This window comes from Eupeodes corollae, chromosome 1, assembly GCF_945859685.1.
Source record: "Eupeodes corollae chromosome 1, idEupCoro1.1, whole genome shotgun sequence".
Lineage (NCBI taxonomy): Eukaryota > Metazoa > Arthropoda > Insecta > Diptera > Syrphidae > Eupeodes > Eupeodes corollae.
The window spans coordinates 33,033,399-33,059,697 of NC_079147.1; positions in this window are offsets into that span (position 1 = coordinate 33,033,399).

A 26,299-nucleotide genomic window follows, 5' to 3' on the forward strand; every position below is an offset into this window, starting at 1 on the left:
ATTTGTCAATTCCTCGCAAGAGGCAATTAACAATTTAATTAAGGTGGCACAGTCAGGGATTGAACCCAAGACCCCTTGCATGACAGTCCAACGCACTAACCATCATGCCACGGGTACTACTGTTTCAGACTTCTATCCATTCAATAAAATTTGTATTGAATGATTCGAAAGGTAATTGCTAATTTAATGAAATAGTGATTCATGAAAACCGAAAGCACACATTTTAGATAAGCGAACCTGATACGAAACCCTATTAATTGCTTTTGAAATGTCAAGTGTAATAATCTTACTTTCTCCAAAGCGATGTAAACATTTGCTTCACTGTCGGTTAGATGAAATATGAGATCACCAGTTTACCTATTGTTACGTAAGCCGTATTGTCGGTCATCAAGAACATTTCGATGTTTGAGATATTTCTTGAGCCGATAATTAGTCAGCGTTTCCTTGACCTTATAAAGAGGGGGTGTAAGTGCAATCGGTCGGTTAGTAGAGGGTGAGCATGATTCGTCTTTTTTTGGTAATAGGCTGGACAAATGCGGTTTTCAATCCAATCGAAACGAGACCTCAAGAGCAGGATAGATGAAAAGGCTTACGCAGTGGTTTTGCCAGCATTAAAGAACGCCTCTTTGGAACAATAGTGGATTTATTCATGTTAACATCCTTAAGGACTCTCGCCACAGCACGAATAAGAAAAAAGATTGGCCCCATAGAATCACTAACGCACTCAAGTCATAACATTCACTCGCAGCGTTAAATTGGCGGCGAACTGCCTAGCAAAGAGATTAGATTTCCCTAACAAATAACAAATGGAGTGTCATTGCCAACGAGCGTAGGAACCAAGAAGAGGAAAAATTCTTCATATTTTTTGGGACACTGCAGTATTTTTTACCGTAAATCATGTAAAAATTTGATTTAACGAATATGGTCGTTTTCCTCAGTTGGATTGACTTTAAAACAACGGAAACTTACCTTCTTAACCCTAATAACCCCTTTACAGCTTGCATCAAACCATGCGTTTTCTTTAGATCTGATGCTTTTAACCCTATTCGGGATAATAGTTCTCATTCCCAAGAGGTTGAAACTTGTGATCATATCAGCGCTGGCTTCAATTTCACTATCGAGGAAGCATAGTGACCAATTAAAGATCCTAAAATAATTATTGAAACCGTCCTAGTTGTCTTTCTCGTGTTGCCAAACGGATCTCTTAGGAGCTCTTTCTTTAACTGGAGAGTTTTGACACGAGAAACTTGGTGATGACAAAATGGTCAGATATACCTAGAGGAGATAGATCACTAATAGTGTACTATCCAATGTCAGTGGTAAGAAACAAGTTAAGAGTGTTTTCTGCTCGACCTGCCACGTCCGATATTCGGGTGGGCTCGTTGACCAGCTGAGTAAGGTGGTTCAAACCCAGCGAAGATCTCAGCAAACACTCCTTTCGGTGTTGTCTGACCCGAATGTTGAAGCCATGAAAAATATTGTACATTGAAATCGCCCGTAATAACAATTTTAGTTGAAACAGTGTTTGATTGGAATCAGACAAAGCATAGAATTCACGAGAAGTTGACACTTTGTGTAGATTAGGCTTCTTTAAAGGAAGTAAAAGTGAATGATTTGCCTATTTACGGAAAACTTAAAGCACATGAAATGAAAAAAAGAATTGGAGAAGACACCATATTGTGGCAAAAACGGATAAGCAACATCATTCCTTACGTATATAGCGAGGCCATGGTGGGAAAAGAAGAAAGATTCTGCTTTAGGGTTAATTTTATTTTATGTTTCAATTCAAATAAAATAATTGTATTTTTAATTTTAACAACATTTTGGCAGAATAAGGACATATATGTCCTCTTAACACACATATTCGTACAATACTGATTTAGAAACAAAATAAAGAAACTGTCTTTCTACCTATCGGCTTAGCTGAAAAAATTGGCTTTTTAAAAGTTGTTAGCAGTCACCAAAGGAAAATTTACACTGTTGGTCACATATTCAAGTCTCATTTTAATATCAAAATTGAACTTCTTGTTGAAAATTCCTATGAGTTGAAAACCAAAAAGTATAAAAACATAACCCGCCATCTACGAGTTCAACATACACTTTCTTCTTCACACTTCCTCTATTTAAAGAAAGTTGTCTCAACTTATTTATCATCCCGAAAAAAACTACTTTAAAAGCCTTAGCTCTTCAGCTTAGATTTTATAATGATAAATGAACAATTATAATTTATTTGTAACTATAATGCGGAACTTATCGCGCTAAGCTTCCTGATGATGAACAATGTGACGAACAATAACATAACATCTCATAAATCTAAATGGAATTCTAGAATAAACAATTTTAACAAACATTCAAGTGGCCTTCATCGCAAGGATCCTCTTATTATATAAGTTCTTCAAACATTTTCTAAATTATGTTATATCCAAACTCGCGCAATACTCTTTTATAATAATTTGCAATTAATTTACCTCTGAATCCTTATGACTTCTCTTATTTATAATAATTACTCGTAATTGACGCAATAAAAGTGTGAAATTGTGTCCTTACCTGAAAATAGGAAAAGAAGAAGACAATGAATGAAAATGAACATAAATGATAACATTTTCAAAACTATATTAATAAACATTCGAATAAAGAACATTCTATTTAACGTTTTACTTAAATAACATCCTTTGGCCCATAATATATAAATTTTGAACTTGTGGTTTGAGGAAAAACTTTTCTTTGTTTCTTCATTATTCTTTAGCAAATCGGATTAACTTAATTTTTTTTATTTTTCTTTTTTGTTGAAAAAATGAAAATGAAAAGTTGAAAGTGTTCAACTTGTTTGAATGAATAAATTATAAGATTTTCTTGGCCCATTGTACGGGATTATCCTCTTGGTCAAGGGAAATTAAATTATATGATGGAAAAGTCGTCTATAAAGGTTGGTGGTATCAAACTTTGTATATACCATAATTTGAGGTAACCCATGGGAAGTCCATATACTATGACCAATACTATAGTTTTGGAATTGGTGTGATGAGGGATTCTTCAAATAAATATGGAACTTCGTCCTGGGAATTACAAAAAAATCATTGCAAATGACCATCATTCGAGAGTGAATGAAGTGAATTACAAATGCAAATAGGTAATAAAACTGTTTTTTTTTTTTTTAATTATTTTAATTATAATTTTTTAATTTCCTGATTATGATTATGGCTTTTTACACATGAAAATCACAACATCCATAACTCCAACACTCGACAATGTGGAGAAATAATCAAAGCCAAATTGATATTACATTTTAATTTCATTACAAAAACGTCCCCTATACATAACATGGTAAGTCACACTTACTATACAGCCCCCCTTATAACCAAACCTCAAGCCCATCAGACGCCTACAATTAAACATCAAAAGCACAAATCACATGATGCGACAGAGATTTAAAGGCACCGCCATCACATAACACCAAAAAGAGCCTTGTATGTTGGCAACCCCAATCCAATTATATCTCAGAACAAGGGGCGCAGTTATGGTGTAAAATGCAATATTATGGCCAACCAGCGTCACCTACATAATTCGAATGCGAATACGAGTATGTTGTTGGTTTTTCAAATTTATTTCAAAAACCATAGCTTCATATAATTGGGTTATATTATTATTATATTCTGTTGGGGGGGGGAGTTCCTGAGAATATGTTAATGAGTACGAGTATTTCCGGTCAAAATTGTTGTGGAAAATTCAAGCAGAAGAATTTAAAAAAAAATATATATGAATGTATCATTATTCAAAAAAATATTAGCACAAATAAGTAATTAAGAGCGTGGCAACTTTTCAATTAACAGTTAATGAACGCAGCCAAAACACACATACAGATAAACGTACGTTTATTGGTGAATATAATGGCCATCATTTCAACAGATAAACTTTTGTGATTAACACGTTAACGAAATTAATATGGTGTAAATAAATTGGAATAAATTGAGAGATATGGGGTTAAGAGCCGCCACGGGGGCGCAGGATGGCGCTCTGGCGCTGCGGGCAGTGCATTTCATGTGTTAATTGCTGTTAAAAGTTTAATTAACACTTTGAATGCGAACTCAATCTTTTAAATAATGCAAATTAACTAAAACAAATTGTTTGTATTATTAAAACGAGTTTATATTCTGAATCAAACTAAAGGTCGTTTTATACACTTTTAGCTTTGAGTCGTGTTTAATTTATTTCAAAACTTATATAGCTTTAAAATCTTAATTGCTACTTTTGTTGTTGGATGAAATGCTAAAATTTGTTTTCGACTGACTCATCCTCCTCAGCTCTTTATTCTTTGACGATTTTAGAAGATAGGAAGCTTCACAATATCAACTCAAGGTTTCAAAGTAGTGTTCCCCTTTTAAAGTAAGGTCCAACTATAACAATGATTAGACAGTTGATATTGGAATGGAGTATTCAACGATACAGGTTAGGAATTGATGAACTGTATTTCAAAAATTGTTGTTGACCAAAAGTATTATTTTCCTAGGAAGCGAACCAGATCCAACATTTCGTTTAGCACAGCAGGTCCAATTTTTTTTTATAAAATTTGACCTGTCACGATTTTCGTATCGTTGTTTCACGGACTCCAGTGATATCTATTGAAATTAAAACCTATTGACTGGATGAATTTTTGACAAGTTTTCAAGTTTACAAATTTTGTATCTTTTTCATTAAAAACTTTTGACGTTTCCGTTACTGAAAAAAATGTTTGAAACAGTTTTTTGTTCTTAGGAAAGAAAGTCAGAATTTAATATGATAAACTTGCTTAAGACCTGGGACCCACATATTGCCCATTAAACTTTTCTATTCAACATCATTATTACCATTGGCTCAACAAATGGGATCCGGTCCTGGCTTCAAACAACAACAAGCCGATGCCATCCAGTTACGCACCCCAAGGCTTCAGATGTCTTGTTCTACTCCATATCTCTAGCGTAAGCATGGTCTTCCACGCTACACCTACTACAAATTGTAAAGTGTAATTTTTTAAAAGCTATAGGAAATTTTTCAAAAATAAAACCATAAAATTCATGAAATCTCTATTGGAATCAATAGTACGGTCCATATATTTCATTGTTAGAAGGTTGTAACATGCAATTGTTGACCTTGGTTGCGCCTCAAATGCTCCATCCGCTTCGTCCAATTTTGGCATAGTCTTTCCAACATGTCGGCGGGTATCTCACGAATTAATGCTTCAATGTTGTCTTTAATGCATCAATTGAAGCGAGCTTGTCTGTTTAGACATGAGCTTTAACATAACAGCATTAAAAAAAGTTAAAAGGCGTTAAATCGCACGATCTAGGCGGCCAATTGACCTGTCCCGAACGTGTTGCTTCCCATTGTTGCACGTGCTATGTGTGGCATATGGCACCGTCTTGTTGAAACCACGTGTCATACAAGTGAAGCTCTTGCATTTTGGGCAGCAAAAGTTGGATGTCATCTCACGGTAGCGCTCACCATTCACAGTTACGTTACGATTCGCATCATCTTTGAAGAAGTTCGGTCCAATAATGCCACCAGCCCATAAACCGCAGCAAACTGTGACTTTTCTGGATGCATTGGTAGCTCTTGCAATACTTCTGGCTGATATCAACTCCAAAGTCGACAATTCTGCTAATTTACGTACCCATTGAGACAAAAATGAGCTTCTCGCTGAACACAATTTTTTTGAAAAAAATGGATCTTCGGCCAACTTTCCAAGAGCCCATTTACTAAAAATTTTACGTTCCAGTAGGTCGTTCAGCTTGAATTCCTGCACTAGCTGCATTTTGAAATTCTTCCGCAAAATTTTAAATGTTGTTGAGTAACAGAGGCCAAATTGCTACGAACGGCGGCGACGAATCGATAATTGATGGTCATCATTAACATTGGCCAATACTGCTGCGATATTTTGTTAAGTTCGCAATCTACGTAAGCGAGTTAGTTTATAAATGTCCAACAATGTACATTTGTTCCGAAATTTAGTCACAATAGCCTGAATAGCCACACCATTATGTCGACCATAAAATGGAAGAAGCGCGCGAAGAACTTTCTTAACAGAACACGCATTTTGATAATAAAATTCAATAATTTGCTAGTTTTGTTTAATTGTAAGACGATTCATGATAACATACAGTTCACGATTGTAACGTCTTCGGAATCTATTCAACAATTCTATACAACACCACAAATTCTATCTTTAAGATCTTGAAGCATAGCATAAACTCTATCTTTTACGTGGTCTACACTCAAAAAACAATAAGGGATTGTTGAAACAGAAGATGTCGGTGGCCAATTTCGAACAGCTCATCAGAAATTACATACTCAGCAAAATTTTCTGCCAAAATTGAGACTATTTCAATGCTTGTAAGGAACGTGCAGATGACCGTTTAAATATGTTTTTTAAGAAGGTTTAATCACTGAAGATTATTTTTCGATGGATTTCCGGATAATTTTGTTGAATTTCAAGAATTTAAGCAGCGAAGGTGCAACAACTCTAGTAATCGACCGGTTTGAATTCTTGTGTTAACTGAACTTGAAAATCCTTGAAACTTAAGTTTTTAAGCTTAAAACGGTAATTATACACAGTTTTTTTTATATTGTGTGCGCACCAAAAGGGTTATGAATACCCTTATAATGATTAAACACAGTACGAGCAATTAGGGAAGGAGGATAGGACTAGAAAGAAGAAACCAATGCACATTCATTTTGAATGTCTGCACATTGTCGAGGGTGAATTGATGAGCATTCCTAGCAGTACGGGTATTACGGTTGAATTGTTAAAGGGGAGGAATGCAACTGTCTATTGTTCAAAAGAAGCAAATGTCTCGGTGAGAGAACGATCTTCTATCATTTTTAGAGCTCTTTTTTTTCAATTCTGAGAAGACTCAAGTACGTTATTAGGGCTCCAGCCCTAATATGAGAGTTATACTCGAGGTTAGGACGAATAAAAGCTTTGTAAATTATAGCCAGATCAGAAGGAGTAAAAAACTTCTTGCATCGTCAGAGAAATTAGACATTGATATTAAATTGAAAAACTTGTATTTCCTTAATAATTCTTATTCCTTTACATTAGCGTTGTTAGGGAATATATAACTTACTTAAGGTGAGGTTTCAGTCTTTTGTGAACTAGGGCCTTGTTCAACAAATTCCTCAATCTAGTTTGGGTCTTACTTATACATATGTCTCCAGTTGCGCATTTCAAGTTGGGTGAGGTCTATTTCCACTTGTCCAAGCGGCCTTTCTCTGCTGCGCTGTCCTGTGAGCGTCAAGACTTTCTGGGTTAAGAGAATTGGTTTCCATGTAATCTACGTGACCCAGTCATCTCAATTGTTGTACTTTATTCTTCTAGCCTAGTCTAGGCGAATGTACAGTACGGCAAAAAAAAAAGATCTTTACTACCTCAAAATTACGTCAGTCGATAGTGACGTTTTGATGTGCGTCGGTATTGTAAATCTTTTCTTGACAGCATATGCTTTGTTTTAAACACTAAACCCACTTTTGGTGCCTCTGCCTTAGAGCGCACAAGAGCCTCATTATCAATTACGTCAATTTCATCATCATATGCGTTGACGTGGGAGTTCTGCAATATTCGTCAAGTACGATGTTAAAGAAATTAAATAACAGCCTTTTTTGTTATCGACAGGTCATATGCAGCCTTCAAATCGATAAAGAGTGGGTGCGTGTCGATTTGATGTTTTTGGGTTGTTTGCAGAATCTGCCGAAATGTGAATATTCAATCGACTGTGGAATTTCCTGGTCTAAGACCACACTGATAAGGGCCTATCAGGTTATTGACGGTGGGCTTTAGACTTTCACATGGGACGATAAAGAAGATTTTGTAAGCGATGTTTAGTAGAATGGTTCCTCTAAGTGGTGCAATTTAGAGGGTCTTTTTTTTAGTATCGGATAAACAATACTGAGCTTCTATTCATCGAGCATGCTTTCTTCTGAAAATATTTACAGATCATTTGCTGCATGCTTCTAACTAAATTATCTGCAACTGCTTTAAAGAGCTCGGCATTCAAGTTATTTTCTCCATCTGATTTGTTAGACTCCAGCTTTTTAAAGCAATAGTAATGACTTCAAGATCATCATTGTACTATAAAAAGTACGTTTTCAACTAGTTAAATGAAAACAATAAAAGTTTAATGCTGTCAATAGTAATTTCTATTTTTGAGATATTTGAGGCCGAAACAATTGTTACAAATTCTATTTAAAGATCCTTCAACTTGAAGAAATGTCAAAATCTTAAATTACAATGAAAATCAAACCATTAAGAATAATTTTCAATGGAAATTTTAAACCTTGACTAGTTACTAATATTCAAGTCAATTCTTAAGTTAAGTTCAGGCTCAGTCCTTTTACAACATTTAAAGTCAAGAGAAAGTTTGATTTTAAACAAAAACTCTTCATCCCCTAAGTACTTTGTTGCAAATTTATAGTTCAACTTCCTTATCCTCTAAATCCCAATAATTCGTTACAACTTAATTCTTTATAAAATGCACATGTGTAAATCTCAGCTTAATTTAAACAATTTAATTCTATTCCTCCTTTCGTCCTTCGTTTATTTGTGTTGTTGTTGATTTAGTTGCCTTGAAAAAAACTTTTACTTTGTATCTCTTTACATTACATTCATGCCGCACGCTATACCCATACATATACAAGTATGTACCTTATAGTTTAGTTTTATTTCAATTTCAAACCTTTCTCCATATCTTTCTGTCTCTATGACCATTGCAATAAGCACTTTGCTTTGTTCATTCTTTGATTCTCATCCTTTGCGGCCTTTGGGCTGGTGCTCTGGGCCTGACGCCTGACGCCTAACGTCTGATGTCTGAGCTTGAGTTTCGATGGGCTTGGAATGTTTTGTTGTGTTTCTGCTCTTATTGCATTTGTTGCACTCCTCAAACCATTTGGAGGAGTCTATTGAGTGGTTACTTTTAGCCGGTTTACAATATGCCACATTTTTGCCTCTTTCACTTTAATAATTTACAGGACTTTTGTGCTTTGTGTCTGAATAGTTTTCGAAAAAGCCAGAAAAGCAGCAGTTCTATAAACTGCATTTACAATCTCTCTTTCTAGTTGCAAGGATGTTTTGTTTTTGTGTTTTCTTCTTCTTATTTAGTGTTTTGATTTTAGAAAATGTTCTTCGTTTTATTCCATAATATCACACTGGAGAATGTGTTTGAGCACGAAACTGAAAGTATCCTTTGCGGTCTTGATGGCGATGATGATGACGCAACAGCTAAACCACCGAACTCTTTCTCTCAAAGCTTCTGAATTGTATAGTTAGTTTCAGAAAATAAAACAAAACGAGACGAAAAAACAGGAAGAAACAGAAACAGTTGTATTTTAAATGTTAAAGGCCACCACCGTCACTATCGCCCAAGTATATAGATACTTTGTAAAAGGAATATTCTTCTCCATGAGGAAGAAAATTGGAGTTTGAGTTAAAAAGGTCTGTCCCTGTGATGGTGAGTTTAAGTATCCACCATGTACCCTTAAAAAAAAAACACAGAAGCATGACAACGACTTACAAAACGGTTACAGCAGAATAAGCCTCAGTGGGAATGTTTTATTTGATTTTTCCTGTTTCGCAAAAAGGATTTATGGCAAATTTCAGGGAATATAATTTTTGTCCTTGTTTTGATGCTGTTTTAAACGTTTTCGTTATGCCATAGATTAAGTAGGCTTGTATGGTAAAGTGGACTTATTTTACATTTGAACTTAGTTCTACTAAAAATTTCAATGAATTTTTATACTGCTTGGTCTTAAATTTAAAAGGTATTTTATTTTAAAGCAAAAATTGGGTATATAGGTATTTAAAGCTATTTTTTTTCCAAGATATATATACTTGATGTTGTTAAAATTGATTTTAGAATTTTCTTTAACTTCCATCCAAACATGATTGCAGATTTTTTTTTAAAGGCTGAAGGTTGTTAGAAACTAAACGAATAAAAGTTATAAATAGATAGCAAGTTAATGTTGCAAAGTTCAAATAAAGGTTTTTTTTATTTTAAATAAACCGCTATTTCGACTGCTTTCAATTTTAAGGATTATGAATTAAATAGAAGTGGAACGCTTAAACAATTTAAAAGCTCGAAAAATATAAGAATTTTGTAAGTTATGTGCTGTTTGGTATCAAAGGACAGTTTGGTTAAATCTAACTTATTCGAAAATTAAATGAGGCTGGAGCAACTATTATGATGAAGGGTCACAGCCATTGAAGTTGAAAGATTTTCTTGAACGTGCAATATATCAATTTCCCATTTTTACTTATCGTCCAGCTTTAGTCAGATTACAGTTTTGTATAACGTGCACTTATCATTCGTGAAAGGACTTTTGAAGCCATTTTCTGGACCAAACTAAGTAGCAGCGGTTCTCTGCTTTAATTCTTTGTTTCCACAAACTCAAACTACCTCGAAATTAATGCTACCAACTACGACGTTTTGTCTTAGGTGGTAGACAGATGAGACTTCGTTTTGTTGATAGAATATAATTTGGTTTGTAATCGTTCACTTTAAGGCCAACCTGTTCGGCTACAGCTGTAAATGCTTCTAAAACAGATTACTTTTGTCGACTAATGATATCGATGTGGTCCCTAATGGTCAAGCAATTGCGAAAACCCGTTGAAGATATTCTCTTCCAAGTTAACACCACTCTTGAGTACTATCTGCTCCAGGACTTTGTAAAAGAAATCACAGGATAACACACCTCCTTGTTTGTACCCTGCACATGTTTGGAGTAGCTCGGATGAGTTGTTTCCCCTTTTAGTGTTGCACCACGTGTTTTGTAAATTCAGGCGGCTTAACTGAATCAGTTTTTCCGGGATCCCGAGTTCAGACATTGCCAATAGAAGCTCGTAGCGAGTTATGCTATCATATTATGCGGCTTTGAATTCGATGAAAATATGGTGTGTCTCGACTTGAAATTTGTTGGTCTTTTACATGATTTGCCCTAAAGTGAATACTTGGTTTAACATTGAACTTCCTGGCCTACTCGTAAAGCCACATTGGTACGTGCCGATCATAGTGTTTCAAACACTTACTTAGTACGTTGATGTAGTACCCATAGCATGATGGTTAGTGCATTGGACTGTCATGCCAGAGGTCTTGGGTTCGATCCCTGCCTATGCTATCTAAAGTCTTTTCACGGATACTGCCTCTTGCGAGGAAATGACAAATTCTCCAAAAGTAACTCTTGTCATGATAAAGTGCTTTCTCAAATTAGCCGTTCGAATTCGGCATATAAACTGTAGGTCCCTTCCATTGCTGACAACATTACTCGCACACAGGAATAGTAACAACTGTTGAGAGTTGTAAGTCACTAGGCCCTAGTTCTTAACGGACTGTTGCGCAACCCAATTTTCCGGCGGATTTTCTGTTTTTAAGCTTGTGGATGGCTTTCTTAACCTCTTCTATACTGGGTATTGGGACTGGGTCTTTATTAGTTTTATGGTTTTTTGCTTGTGTTTTTTTCGGCTATACCTATAATGGCCATTCATTAGCTGTTGGTAGTGTTACTTAAACACGTCAACAATTCCCTGTGCTTGGGTGACAAAGTTTCCTTCGCTGTTTCGCTGGTTCTATAACCAGATATAATTTGCTCTGCAGTTTTGTAGAAAGGGCAGCGTGAGTTAGTAGTGGTACTGGACTTCCCGAGATATCTGAATATCTGAGCTAAGAAGATGCTGATGCTCTTTTCTTAGCAAGTTATATTTTTTGTTTCTTTCTCTTTTTACGGTACTCCTTTCTGCTTCAGTACATTGCTAAAAAGCTATGATTAATGATTTTACAACCGGTGTTATAAGATACTGATGTGCGTAACTTTTATTTTTAATAAGATAGCAGCGATTTGTGCAACAAATGCAACGAAACAATCAAAATTTCAAAGACAAACATCCTTACCGTATTATATCTCAAAAAATTACTTACAATAATCCACCCACATCTTGTGTTTCAATAACTTTAGACTCTGTGCAACGTAAAAAATAAAGACTATCCAAATATTTCACAATTGATACATGACCGTGAAGTTATAGACTTATAGAGAATTTAAACCCTCCTCAAAAATTTCTCAATTTGACAAGAAACAAGTTGGCTAAAATTATCTTTGTTCATTATTAAAAACAAATCTTGCTTTTAAAAAAAATTGGTAAACATCAACTAATAATCTCAAGAAATACTCAAGCTTTTAAGAACAAAATAAAACCTCCTATTGAAAACCTCTGAACTTGAAATTTTCAAAAGCTTCCCAGCTAAATTCCACTTAGAAATTTGTCCTAAACTATATTAATATTCAATTTACTACATTTAATTAAATATTTTTCGTTATTTCATAAGAAAAAGTAACTTCATTGCTTAATTACTTTATCAATGAATTTTTTATTTTATTCCGAGTAATATTCTACTTTCACATCTTTCTTGGCTTTGAGTGCATAACAAAATCGATGAAGGACTCTTTAAGAAGATTATACGAAAATCGCTTTAAAAAAACTTAACTATTGGCTTTTACAAGGATTTTTCTTTGCTATATATGACTGTGTAAGAATTTTCAAAACTCTATTCTACTACAGTTTGTAGAAAGAAGTGGAAAAAAAAGAAAAGAAAATCTGTTGCAAGTGTTTGCCTCTTTTTCCAATGTAAACTTAAGGAAGATCCTTGTTGCATGATAATGTATTGTGTATGCGAGAGGGCAGTTTTAATACTGACTCATTCGAATGAAGCAGAATGTTATGTCGATACAAACATAACACACATACATGTAAGAATAGTAGGGTGGATCAAATATCAATTGTAAGAAGGTTTAGCGATGAAACGGTGGTAAATCTTAAATATTCCTCTTAAATAAAAGGATTCAAAACATTATTTTAAGTTGTGGTTGAATTTGCAAAACTTTGTCTTCCAATATCTCAAATTAAATACGTTTTTGTTATGAGGAGAAATATCAAATTTGTCTGGTCTACATTTCAAGTCTAGGTACTTAAATCTTGTCGGATAAAGTGTAAGGATAATAAAAGTTACGTTTATTTTTATGGAATAACTTCGAAAACGAAATATTGTACAATTTTCCGAAGACTAAATGACTTTATAATATGTATGAACATTATAAACAAACAGTTAAAAGTTTAAATCTGTTACTGAAAAATTGTTAGGTGTTTGGTTGAGCAAAGATGAGAAGAAGACTTTGGTAGCTCATGACAACTTTTATCTCTCACCCTAATGTATGTATGCATTGGAGGACTTCAAACGATTTTATCGAATATTATTTTGATTTTTTTTTCAATTTTTTTTTCATTGAATATAATTTTTTTATATTTATTTTCTTTAAAAATAATATTTTGGCAACATGTCAAATTTTACGATTTACTTCATAACACTTGGGTTCTTCTTGTTATTGTTGTTGGTATATAAATGTTTGTGTGCTTTTGCACTTGCAGTAGTAGTTCATATATTGCCGCCAACCAATAACTTAAAAATAATATACGAACCAAGTCAAAAGGATATTTTTGAAGTTATTTTTCTCTTTTTTTGGTTTATTTATTTATATTTATTGTAGATATAATCAAGATGTTGCATCATCATCATTTTTATACTTAAACTTTTCTATTTAAAGAAGTTTGATTGCAAGGTCAGATACATTTTATTTTAAATCGTTAAATTTGGAGAAATAATTAACTTCACAATTTGGAAAGGACTTAAAAATTACTCACAAAACCTTAAATTTTAATTAAATTCTAAGTGAACCAGTTACTGCAGTAATTTGAAATTTAAGTAAAACCAAAATACAGACTGGAATGCAAATTTTAAAAATATATGAAGTCGAAAAATGTAGGTACGGCTATATTATCATTTTTGTAGGACCAAAAGAAAAGAAGTACTCATACAATTATTGGTCAGAAATAAAACAATTGAAATCTTCTCAAAACGACCTTATAAAAATATTGCATTTAGTTTTCTCCAACATTTTTTTCTTAACTTTGCTTCCTTCAATATATTCATAAAAAAAATAGTTTTTTATTTGTATTGGTGGAGAACTTTACCGGAAATAGAACTGTTATATTGTTTTTCTCACGAACTATAATTTTTAACGCAATTAAAAAGTTATTCTTTTTGAATAATTTTAATAATTTAATTGATTATTGTCAAATAGTATTTGATGATCAAGTGTGTTGTATTTTGGATTCAATTTTTAGAGAAATTCAAGTCTAAAACATTTTTAGGGACAAGATCTAAATTTAACTGTAGGACACTTTAAAGTAAAGAAAATGACACAAAAATCTGATGGTTTAGGTAAATACTGGTTTTATTAATGGATTAAAACAATTTTTACTAATGTGTGTTGCCTCCTGATTCCTTAATTATTTCAAGTAAGCTGTGATGTATGGATTCAAAGAGCTCTGTCAGATAATTGAGCAAAATTTAGGCCCAGACCGTTTAATGGCTTCAATAATTTCTTCAGTTTTTTCGTATTGCCTTCATCCTCCGAAGATTTTTCTTAAAAGTTATCCGAACGCGTTTCCATGATGTTCAGGACAGGAGACTGTAAGGGCGAAAGTAATATATTTTCATTTTAACCTTAATCCAGGCTTTTGTTGTCCGTATGGTATGTTTTAGAAAGCGTATCGTTGTCCACCACATAATTCAGAAAACTGCGAAAAATCTCGTTGCAAAATTGGGTTGCCTTTGCTGTGCCGTTCTTTAGGATAGATTTCTTCTTTTCTTAAGTCATGGAAATATTAACTATATTTATCAGGTCCGTCCAAATTAATTTTTTTTTCATCGAAAAAGACGACGGTATTCAAAGCTCGATTCCACTTGATGTGATTTGTTGCTAAATTTAGGAGTTGAATCTTTTGTGCAGCATTCTGTGGTGGGTTTTTCTTAATTTCTGGTCTCGTATATGGTGTGCCTTCTGTATCACCCCAGGAATATTTTATCTACTAGCAAACGCCACACCTTCCACGCGAATATTACTCATTGAAAGCCTTAAATTTGAAGCAGCTCTCACTATCACCTGCTTTTCCTGAAATTATGTGGATTTCTTGACTCTTCCTTTGTGATTTTTCCCACAACTCTCTTGGTCCTTATGGTAGAATTTGGCCTATTTCCCCATTGGGTCTGACCCTAACCTCTACCCATATTTCTTAATTTTATCAAATTGATACTCGTTTTGAGCTCCTAAACAATCAGATTATCCTTTTACCTGATTTAAAGCACGCAATAGGTTCATTTAGACGTTTTCCATATTAATGTGACAAAAAAAACTCTATCGTTTGAAAAATGTCGTCAAATAAGAAACGAAAACACCTTATCCATATTCATGTGACATAAAGTGTATATGACGACAAAATGCCAAAATATACTCAAGATAATAATAAAAGATAATTAAGAACTAATATACTCTTAGTCCGAAAAGTCGGTGTAAGTCGCAGCAGTCTAATTTTATTTTTTTTTTCTTGAGAACAAGGAATAAATGTAAAAACCAAAATTTAGTTTCCGCTTTCACCTTTTTACTAAATTTTTAAAAAAATTGTGATTTTCAAAATTCTTGTTTTTAATATATTGTTATAGAAAATATTTTATCTCAGAATCAACAAAAAGAAAGCCAATGTACGGAGACTTTTTGGACTATGTGAATAAAATAATAAGCAAAATTAATTTGAAAAACGTTTTCCGAAAAAAAGGTTAATAAATTAAGTTTGTAGGTATATTGCTAAACCTTACAATAAAGAGATTGTTTTAAAGCAAACAAAGGGATCTTGAAATGTCAAAATGTTTAATTCATCAAAATTTAATAAAGAACATCCCTACAAATATGAAAGTTTAAACTTAAGAAATTAAATTTAAAAAAATGTTGATTTATGTGCAATTCCAAAGTATATCAAAATAGCTGCTATGTTTAGGTTGTGGCGATCAACACTCTGATTATCTTAACTGAGTTCTTATTTGAAGAAAGTTTAATGACTGCAATATTCCACATAAGGTTCGTGTTGATAAAAACTCATGTTGAGCGTGTTGAAGAAGAAGTATTCGAAAACTTGGTCAAACAGATTTTTTAATCATAAAAATGTAAGAAGTCACTTCAAAGTAGAATAAGTCTGTTGTATAAAAGAACTTTGAAAAAAGGAGTTCTTTTTATTGAAAACGCGGAGGATGGAGGGTATGTAGAGCCCTCAGGATCTGATGGAGACAAATTTTGCCTTTCAGACTGATATGCTAATATACCTGCCATTAAAAATATTATCAGGGTATAGTGAGAAGAATAAGAGCATAAAATACCATTGTTAAAAATAACAACTAAAGGTATAAAGAAGAATAAGTGTTCTGCTCATCAGAGAAGATTTTATACGTTTGATAGAGGTCATTCACTGTGCTCAAGGCATGCGAAATTCTTCAAAGCCAGCGACATTATTGTACTGAACTTTTTTTTCCAAAGTGCCGCTAGCAGTAAGGAATTATACCTAAGGTACTTGCTTTTTACAAATATATGAAAGAACTTAATAGTAAAGCGGTCAAAAACCCTGCAAAAGTACAAAGTTCAGTCAAAGGCCAAGCTAAACCAGACACTCTTCAGAATTTTTCAAAGAAAGAATATAATAACAATATTTATGAAAGGTTTGAAATGCATGCCTTATCAGACGATTTATATTATTTCAAAGTTAAAGTGTGTATTTTTTTACGCATTAGATGATGTTAAACGGACTAAAAGACGGTAATAATTCTTAAAGGATTCACTAAAAAATTCACACTTCAAGTTGTCATTCATTCAGTGTATTCGAATACAAGTGAACAGAAAAAGAAAAGTGTAATTAGTTTTATAAGAATGCAGTTTTTGAGTATTTTCCTGCAAATACAAAGTCCATGTACAAAACTTATTCCTTAGAGCAAATGGAACAATTGATACTCGTATTATAAGGATATTCTTCTTATGTCTTCAACGACAATACTTGAAAGCAGATACTTTTTCTTATTTGTAAGAACAGCGATACGGGCTAAATTCATGAGGCTTAAAGCCTTTTTTTGATAAATAAAGATAGGCTAAGTATGCACACGATCATACGAGAAAGTCAAAAATTCTTGGTAAACAATTATCAAAAGAGCTTCTAGATAAATCAAATGTTTAAAAACTACAGTTTTTGAAATAAAAACTTAACATGTTTCTCTTTTAATATTATAATATTGAACATTCAGTTTCACTTCCAACATTTTATGCCAAGAAGAAAGACGTACATTATTCACCTTTACTAATTTTAAGAAAAATACAGTGTTTCTATTATTTTGGCCATTGCTGTACTGATCTATTGTTAATGGTATTATCACAAAATTTAAAAATGATTTGATTTGCTTTAACATAAAATCAAAGGGCAAAAGACCTAAGATTTTTAATTTTTCAACACAATCAAAATACATTTTTTTAATTTCTATTTTAAGTACAAAAACTAGGAGATCTTGCAAAAACAAGATACAAACTGCCTAGGAAATTTTTATGAAAAGTTCCAGCAAACGCTTCTGTTTCTCTCTGTTAAGGGATTTCATTCATAAAACTCTTCGAAGAATAATTTTTGTAAGTATTCAGTGAAGTGAATTAAAAAATAAATAACGAACTTGAAACTCCTTACGCTTGAAACAAAACAAAAGACTTTTTAGCCTACAGTATTACAGCCTTAGAAGTTCTATCTTACGGCTATACAATACATCCTACTTCATCTTTTAAAAAAATCATATATAAAATTACCTTAAAGCCTCAGGTAACATTTTGAGTATGAATGTTGGTACTTAAAGAGAATAACTTGACACTAAGGCAACTATGTTTGTATTATAAAGAACATGAAAGTTATGTTATTTTATTTAATGATGTTTTGTAAATAGAGATTACCTGCCACTTTAACTCAATAATTGTTAAAATGCACAAATAGGTTGGGGGCAGTTAAAAAGTAACTAAAACCGTTAAACAATTAGTTCAAGAAAGTCTTACAGTGTAATTGAGATATTACAATCCCCATTAAAACAGCTATCGTATTATGTCCCTGCATTCCTTTTAAAAATTGCCCGCCAACGCACGCTGCAAATTTGTTAGTTTTGAATTATAAACAAGGCTTGCACTTAAATCACCAATATTTACGACTCCAATGATGTAAAGGCTTTACGACAACAAAAATGTGTCCATGTTCTTCACAATTGCCAGCTTTTGAATCGATGTTAAAATAGTAGACTTGTGCATTCAAGAGGACACAAAACGTCCACAGGTTTTTTTCAAAACTCTGTCTACCAACTCCTAATATTACCTCCTCGTGGTGAACATCGGTTGCCTAGTACCTCAACTAAAGGAAAGTTGTTGGAGGTAGCAAACAAGAGAGGGGGCAGAGTTGTTTATACGAAGACACATCTCCTTATCCAGACAGCAGCGGAGGAATTCCCGAGATGGCATCAACGGTTTCGTCCACAGTTCCACTTAGGTTGAACTACTAAGTGAGCACTCTACAGGGATTCTACGACGTATTTGAAGCCCAGGCCTGTCAGGAGCGGCCAGTTCTCGCCCTTGGGGATAAATCAAGGACCTGGTCCTTCAGGTTGAAGTTCGTGGGTCAAGGTGACTTCCTGACAACATGAAGAAAACCCAGTTGCGAAGCACCAACAAGACTCGGATAAGGACGGATTTGCTGTTGACAACCCACGCAAATGAAATAAGGACAGCGAACTTTGGATATATGCACGTGGAATGTTAGGTCCCTTAACAGACCACGTGCAGCCGAAGAATAAGCGGAGCCCCTAGACTGCTATAAAGCAGACATCACCACCATCCAGGAAATACGATGGGATGGGCCGGTACGGGAAAAAAGAGGATGAAAAACTGCGATATTTACTATGGTGACTGTTGCCGAGAAAAACAACAGCGCTCATTTGGATGCGGTTTTGTCATTGGAACCAGACTTGGGCAACAAGTCTTGAGCAATGAGTGCATCAACGACTTCCTCATGACCATCCGCATCAAGGCTTAATTCGGCAACATTTGCCTAATATTCGCACACGCCCCCACAGAAGAGACGAATGAAAACAACAGACATATGTTCTTCGAGCTCTTGGACAAAACATATGTTATTAAAATTGTCCTGGGCGCTTTCATTGCCAAGCTAGAAAGGGAAGACATCTTTGGTGGAATACTCTGGAAAAACAGTCTGCACGAAAACACTTCCGACAATTGATTGCCAAGTTAACATTTCGGGATTCTGGGATGCTGGGAGAACGTACAACATCGAACGGCTAAAATCGCAAGAGATCGCCAAATCCTTCTTCGAACGAACTACAAGTAACCTCTCTCGACGTTCTCTGTCGCCAACACAATGTACCGAAAACCAGTTACAACATTGCCAAGATGCAATCAAAAAAGCAAAATTTCGTAGTCGGTACGAAAACGTTTTCTGATCTCAACACCATCCATTTAGTGGAACGTGAGCTAGAAAGTTTCATTACTAGTAAATTTACAACATCAAATTCTATGATTTTTAGCAACAATGGTGTTGATTTCTTAAAAGTGCAACTTAATGTGATGTTACATAGATTTTGCCAAAGCCTTTGGTAAAGTCAATCACTGTATTTTTGTTCTAATCTTTTTAAATGGTATCAACCATAATTGTGTGATCGTGTTCAATTTGTTTATATTAATAATATAAACTCCCATCTAATTAATGTTTCTTCTGGTGTTCCTCAAGGAAGCCAACTGGGGCCTTTTCTTTTTTTAATTCTCCAGTAAACTTATGTTTGCCGATGGCTTAAAAATCTACCGTTGAATTAATTCCACATATATTTACAGATAAAATCAAATGGGGTGGCGCAACAGTCCGTTGTGAACCAGGGCCTAGTGGCTTACAACTCTTAACCATTCCTGTGTGCGAGTACTGTTGTCAGGAATGGAAGGGACCTACAATTTTAGGCCGAATCCGAACGGCTAGCTTGAGAAAGCACTTTTTCATGCCAAGAATTACTCTTGAAGGATTTGTCAATTCCTTGCAAGAGGCAGTACCCGCGAAAATTAATTTTTTTTAAATTAAGGTGGCACAGGCAGGGATTGAACCCAAGACCCCTTGCATGACAGTCCAACGCACTAACCATCATGCCACGGGTACTACTATATATATATACAGATCCTGGCGTAATATTTGATCAAAAATTAAGGTTTATTCTAAAAACTAACCCAAGCTAATTTCATTCTAGGTCTTACATCGAGAAATTCTAAGGAGTTCACTGATACTTACACACTCTAATCCCTTTTTAATTCTTTTGTACTTTCCGTATTAGTGTTCTGTTCAGTAATATGGAACCCTTTCTATAAAACTTCATCAGAAAGGATTGAAAATATCCAAAAACGTTTTATAAGACTTGTAATTAGTCGTTTGCATTGGAATATTCGAATGCCCTCGTATGATTCACACTGTTAATTAATTGGTTTGCTTTCAGCTCGCCGTTAATATTTTTCAATTATTATTGGAAAGAATAATTAAATATTGCCTTTAATTATGATTTATGCTCTTTCCACATGTTTGCGATCCACTAGTCTATTCTTGGAGTCTTTTCATCGATCTAATTATGAACTTAATGAGCACTTAACAAGATGCTTAAGAAGAGCTTCCCTTTTAGAAAAAATTAACCTCCTTCAAAACATTTTAAAACCAAATAAATTAAATTGGAGTCCAAGCCGCAACAACCAATAAGGTCTGAAAAAATTATATGGATTTTCGTAATTGCTTTTCTCCTCTGGTTTTCGGTATTTTCTTAAGCTTCTTATTACAAGAAAGTTTATTTTAAAACGTCATTAAATTGGTTTACCGGGGCGTATAGGCACTTTTGTTTTATTGAATTTATAGTGTTCGACATATGTATTTCGCGTTTCAGCAACTTATTTTTTTAACGTCACGAAAAAGCTGATTCTACATAAAATTTATAAAAATATTTGTCAGTTGTGGAAAGATCTTTAAAAAACACAGCAAAGCTCTAAGGAACGTAGAACGCTTTCTTAACCAAAAAAGACCTCGTCTGCTAGAACACTTTATTGTATCTCAATTATCCTTGTGATGCGTAAAAGACTATACAAAAACTTGTGGTACCGCTTGCAACGTTCTTGTCAACGACAACAAAAAATTAAGGAATACGCTACAACTCGTTAACATATCATTATTAATTTATCCTTTCGTACCAACATGAAACTTCTATGTAATTATTTAAAATTTATCAGACATATCAACACACGCGGAAGCGTGTAACAGAATTCCTCCCTTAAATAATTCATAACTCATTAGCAACGTATACAAATTATCGACATCGTTTCCTTATAAATTTCTGAGGAAGAAAAAAAAACAAAGTGTTGAAGCAAAAGCCAAACAAAACCCCAAAAAAGAAATTTAGACAACACAGGAAATTTTCTTAACGATTATCCTTGCAACTATTTTATTATTTGCTAACAAAAAAGTTCATTCAACACAAACACTGAAGTGTGTAACCGTACAAAAAACTCGCTTTCAAAAAACTTAACTTCGCAGGGACCAACTTTTGAACAATGTGTGTATTTAACTTTAGTCCTTAATTTTTTTGTGTGTGTGTGTTTTTCGTGTGTCGTCGTTTTTTGTTTTTGATGAACTATATACACAACCACCAAACGTTGGCACATCAACATTATCAACATCATCAACATCCTCATCTTCATCCTTATCATCATCGGCAAGGCTTATCCTTTTAAGCTATTGGCTTTTTGGAATAGTAGGTACCTACATGCATGTAGGTTGGTTGGAAAAAACGCGGGCGTGTTCTGACGTTGACGGCGCTCGGTTAAGGGCTGAATTGTTGTGGAACCTATATGAGTTGTGTGTCATCAATGCAGCTTTAAGCCCCAGCTCCATCCTCTGCATTCTGCAACAAAAACTGCATAATTTATTGTGGATCATTAATGGTGTTCATATTTTATGACATTGCGGTGCGGTTTTGGGGTGTTTTACTTTTTACTCCTCTTATCCTTGTTTTTTCTTTTTTTATTTTGCTTTATTTTTGGTTCATCTTTTTATCCATTCTATGATGCTTTTTGTTTCCTTAACAAAAAAAGGAATATTACTTTTTCCCCCTTTGTCAACGGTATGCACAGCACATAACTTCATCACTTCATCACCGCCGCAGCAGATGCATGTTTTATGTATATGCTGCCAAGCGTCCTGCATGGCATATCGTTCCAATCAGCAGCTCTCTGTCACAATTACCACACCCTCTTTGGTGCTTTTGTCAAACAAAAGGAACAAATCCAAAAAAAAAGGAAAACAATTATAAAAATGTGCAAAATTTTACGCAGCATAACACGCAAAAGGACGAAAAGAGTGAGATGAGGAAATTGACGGATTCAAAAGTTAAATTGTTTTTTCTTTGAAAGAAAGTCTTTGGGATTTCAACGACCAGGAAATTACTAGGATATAAAATCGACAAAAAAAGATTTCTAGAAAAATTGAATAAGTATGTTCCAAGTATCTACCAAGACATAATAGAGACTGGGATGCGATCCACATTTTCCGACCCGTCTGTTCATTTGTCTAAAACTTTTAAAAAAAATTGTATAACAATATTTTATATGTGGTCAACATTTTTTTATTTAATACCCTTCTTCGTTCTCATAATACTTGGGCCGATTAATGACATTCCTGGGCATTAAATGACACCACCATCAAGTCTTCAAAGGTTTTATTATTTCGAGTAATCAAAGCGTCAATTTTTTCGAAGCTTTTTTTTCAACGAAACTATAATTCAAATTTCATCGCCACTATTAACACTTACTTCTGCTAGCCAAGTCTGCGACTATCAAATGGATGGAGGATATTGAAAAAATTCTAAAATATATCTTCAAGAGAATATTCGAATAACCCTCGAATACTCCAGAGCAAGCTAACTATTTTAATTCTTATTAACCTCATATTTGAATGTAATAATGAAAGACTAATGCTGACTTTTTAAACAAAACTTTTAGAAAGAAACAAACAAGAATATTGCTTGGTTCTCTTCGTAGAACTTATAATACTTTTAAAAATTAGCAAGAAATGGCATTAGAACATGATTTACTTACTAACTTAAGGTAGCGCTATAGTTCTCTATGAACTAGGGCCTCTACCAAAAAAAAAGCTAGATGTCTCCAGTTTCGCGTTCCAACTTGGATGGCGTCACTTTCCAATTATGCGTACGTCTCGTTTCCATGCGGTCTAAGCGACCCAACCATCTTAGTTGTTGGACTTTTACCCTTCTTTTTAAGTATACATCGACACGACTCATCAGCATATGCTAATAACTGGGCAGACTTTTTAAAGATAGTGCCTCTAGTGTTGAAGTGTGTGCTCTGCACTAATCTTTCAAGTACGATGTTAAAACAATCACATGACTTCGCATCACTTTGTCTAAAACCTTTTTTGACATCGAAAGGTTCTGTTAAGTTGTTTCTAACCTTTATAGAGCAGCTTGAATTCTCCATAGCCATCCTGCACAAACGAATGAGTTTGGCAGGGATGCCAAACTAGATATGGCTCTATACAGCTCGTCCCTGTAGATGCTGTCATTAAAGGTCTTGAAATCGATGAAAAGATGGTAGGTTTTCTTGTTTTTTTTTTCCAGAATCTGCCATTATGTGAATATTTGATCGACTGTGGACTTTCCTGGTCTACAACCACACTGATAAAGACATATCAGATATTTGACGATGGGCTTTAGACGTTCATATATTAAGGCAAAGAAGATTTTTGAAGTGATCTTAAGTAGACTGATTCTTTTATAGTTGATGCAGTTTAGCGGATCTCCTTTTTTTAGGACCGGGTAAACAATTCTGAAGTTCCATTCATAGGGCACGCTTTCTATCTACCATATCTTACAGATGAGGTGGTGCATGCTCCTAAACACATGATTTCCAGCTGCTTTAAAGAGTTCGGCAAGCAAGCAATCAATCAAGACTTCAGCTTAGATATGGCAATTTTTAATTCGTCTAAGTCGGGAGACCGTTATACAGTCTGCAGAAGTGGTCCTTTCATATCCTCAGCATTGACTGCTTTTCCACTATGATGGGCCTTCAGCCTTCGGTTCTAAAGTTTTCGAACTTCATTCCTGTTTTTGAACTTCTCAACATCTTCGACCGCACCCTTCCCATGCCCTCTCTTTTTCCTTTTGAGAGATCGGCGTTCCTTTCGCCTCTCCTGCTCATAGAGCCTAAGAGAAGCTCCCGTTTTTCTATGCAGCGCATTTGCCTGCTAACATTTCTCATCAAACAGGGGTTTCTTCTCCTTGTTGGTGGTAGCTTGAAACCCAGCACTTCAGAAGCGACTTCTCTAATTGCATCTTGGTAATGTTACCACTGGTTTTCGATACATTGTGTTCGTGGCAGAGAACTTCGAAAGAGGTTACTTGTAACTCGGTTGGAGAAAGATTTAGTGATCTCTTGTGACTGCAGCCGTTCGTAATTGTACCTTCTCCCAGCATCTCCCTGTTTTGCCTTGGGTCTGGAAACCCGAAGTGCTACCTTGGCTATAACGAGATAGTGGCCCGAGTTACCTCCTGTTTAATTTCGTACATCTATGATGCTGGAAGCATGTCTGGCGTCAATCGCAATATGGTCAATCTGTTTGACGGTAGATTGAACTGGAGAACTTCAAGTTCCTTCGTGGATGTTGAGGTGTTTAAACGCGTACTGGCTATGATGACGTTTCGCCCCGCAGCAAAATCTATAAGCCTAAATCCGTTGTCGGAAGTGTTGTCGTGCAGGCTGTTTTTCGCGATTATTCCGCAAAAGATGCTTTCCTGGCTTGACATTAAATCGCCCAGGACAATTTTAATATCATAGCTAGGACAATTCTTCTATGTTTTTTCTAAGAGCTCGAAGAACATATCTTTGGTGTTGTCATCCTTCTCTTCTGTGGGAGCGTGCGCGCATATCAGGCTAATGTTGCTGAATTTAACCTTGATGCGGATGGTCATGAGGTGCTCGTTAATGCACTTATAGCTCCTTTAAGTTAGCTATATTTGCCTAAGTCTGGTTCCAATGACAAAGCCGCATCCAAATAAGCGCTGTTGGTTTTCGTGGTAGCAGTCACCATAGTAAATGTCGCAATTTTTCATCTTCTTTTTTCCGGCCCATTCCATCGTATTTCCTGGTAGGTGGTGATGAATTTTTCAGGTGCACGTGGTTGGTTAAGGGACCTAATGTTCCACATGCATATCCGAAGGTCGTTGTCCTTAATTTGTTTGCGTGCAGTTGTCAACAATTAAACCGTCCGTATCCGAGGCTTGTTAGTGCTTCGCAACCTGGAGGGCCAGATCCTTAGTATAACTCCAAGGACGAGGAGCCGGTTTAACCACTCCTTTAAGGCCTGGGCTACTATTAAGTCGTAGAAGCCCAATAAGGTGTTCACTAAGTAGTTCAACCTTACTGAAACTGTTGAAGCCACTATTGATTCCATATCGGAAATTTCTTCGCTGCCGTATGGATAAGGAGAGGTGCTTTAGTGGAAACGCTTCTCCTCCCAAGAACTCTCCATTGGGCTTGGAACCCAATCTCCCGTTGAGGTACAAGGCTTACAATGTTCTCCACGGGGAGGTGAGAGTAGGACAGAGAGAGGTAGGTTTTGTGATGACCATTATGCATAAAGCCTTGCATTTACAAGTTTACCAGGTGCAAATGATTTAAGAACTAAAGCCCCTTGACCATTTCAAACATCGTCAATGGTCAGAATGGTGGCAATTAATGGCTACATTTGCTATGATGAGTCACAGTTTCACCTCAGTGTATCTTAAAATACACCCAGAAAGAATGACTGTGTGGTGCGGCTTATGGGCTAGCGCCATCATCAGGCCGTATTTTTTCCAGAAGAGTCTTTTCAGGTAGTTACTATGAATAGTGTTCGCTAACGTGAGATGACACTGAACTTTTTGTGCCTCGAATTGGAACATATGGATTTGGACGATGTGGTTTGAACAGGACTACACCATTAGACATCTATTTTTGTTTGAAATTATTTAAATGAAAAGGTGTGCTTCAATAAGACTGCAACATTCAAGAGAGTGATGAGATAACATAGAACGATAAATTATGCCTCAGCATCATCAAAAATTTGGAATATAGGATGGAGGTGCTCCACTGAGGTAGCGGCGGTTATTTGGCCGATATTTAGATCCACTTTCTAAATAATTTTAGTTTTTTTTTTCTAAATCAAAATCAACCCTTAAAACAAACACCCTCTATAGGATTTTAAATTTTAATCTGGGTTAAAACAATTATTTTAGAAGGCATT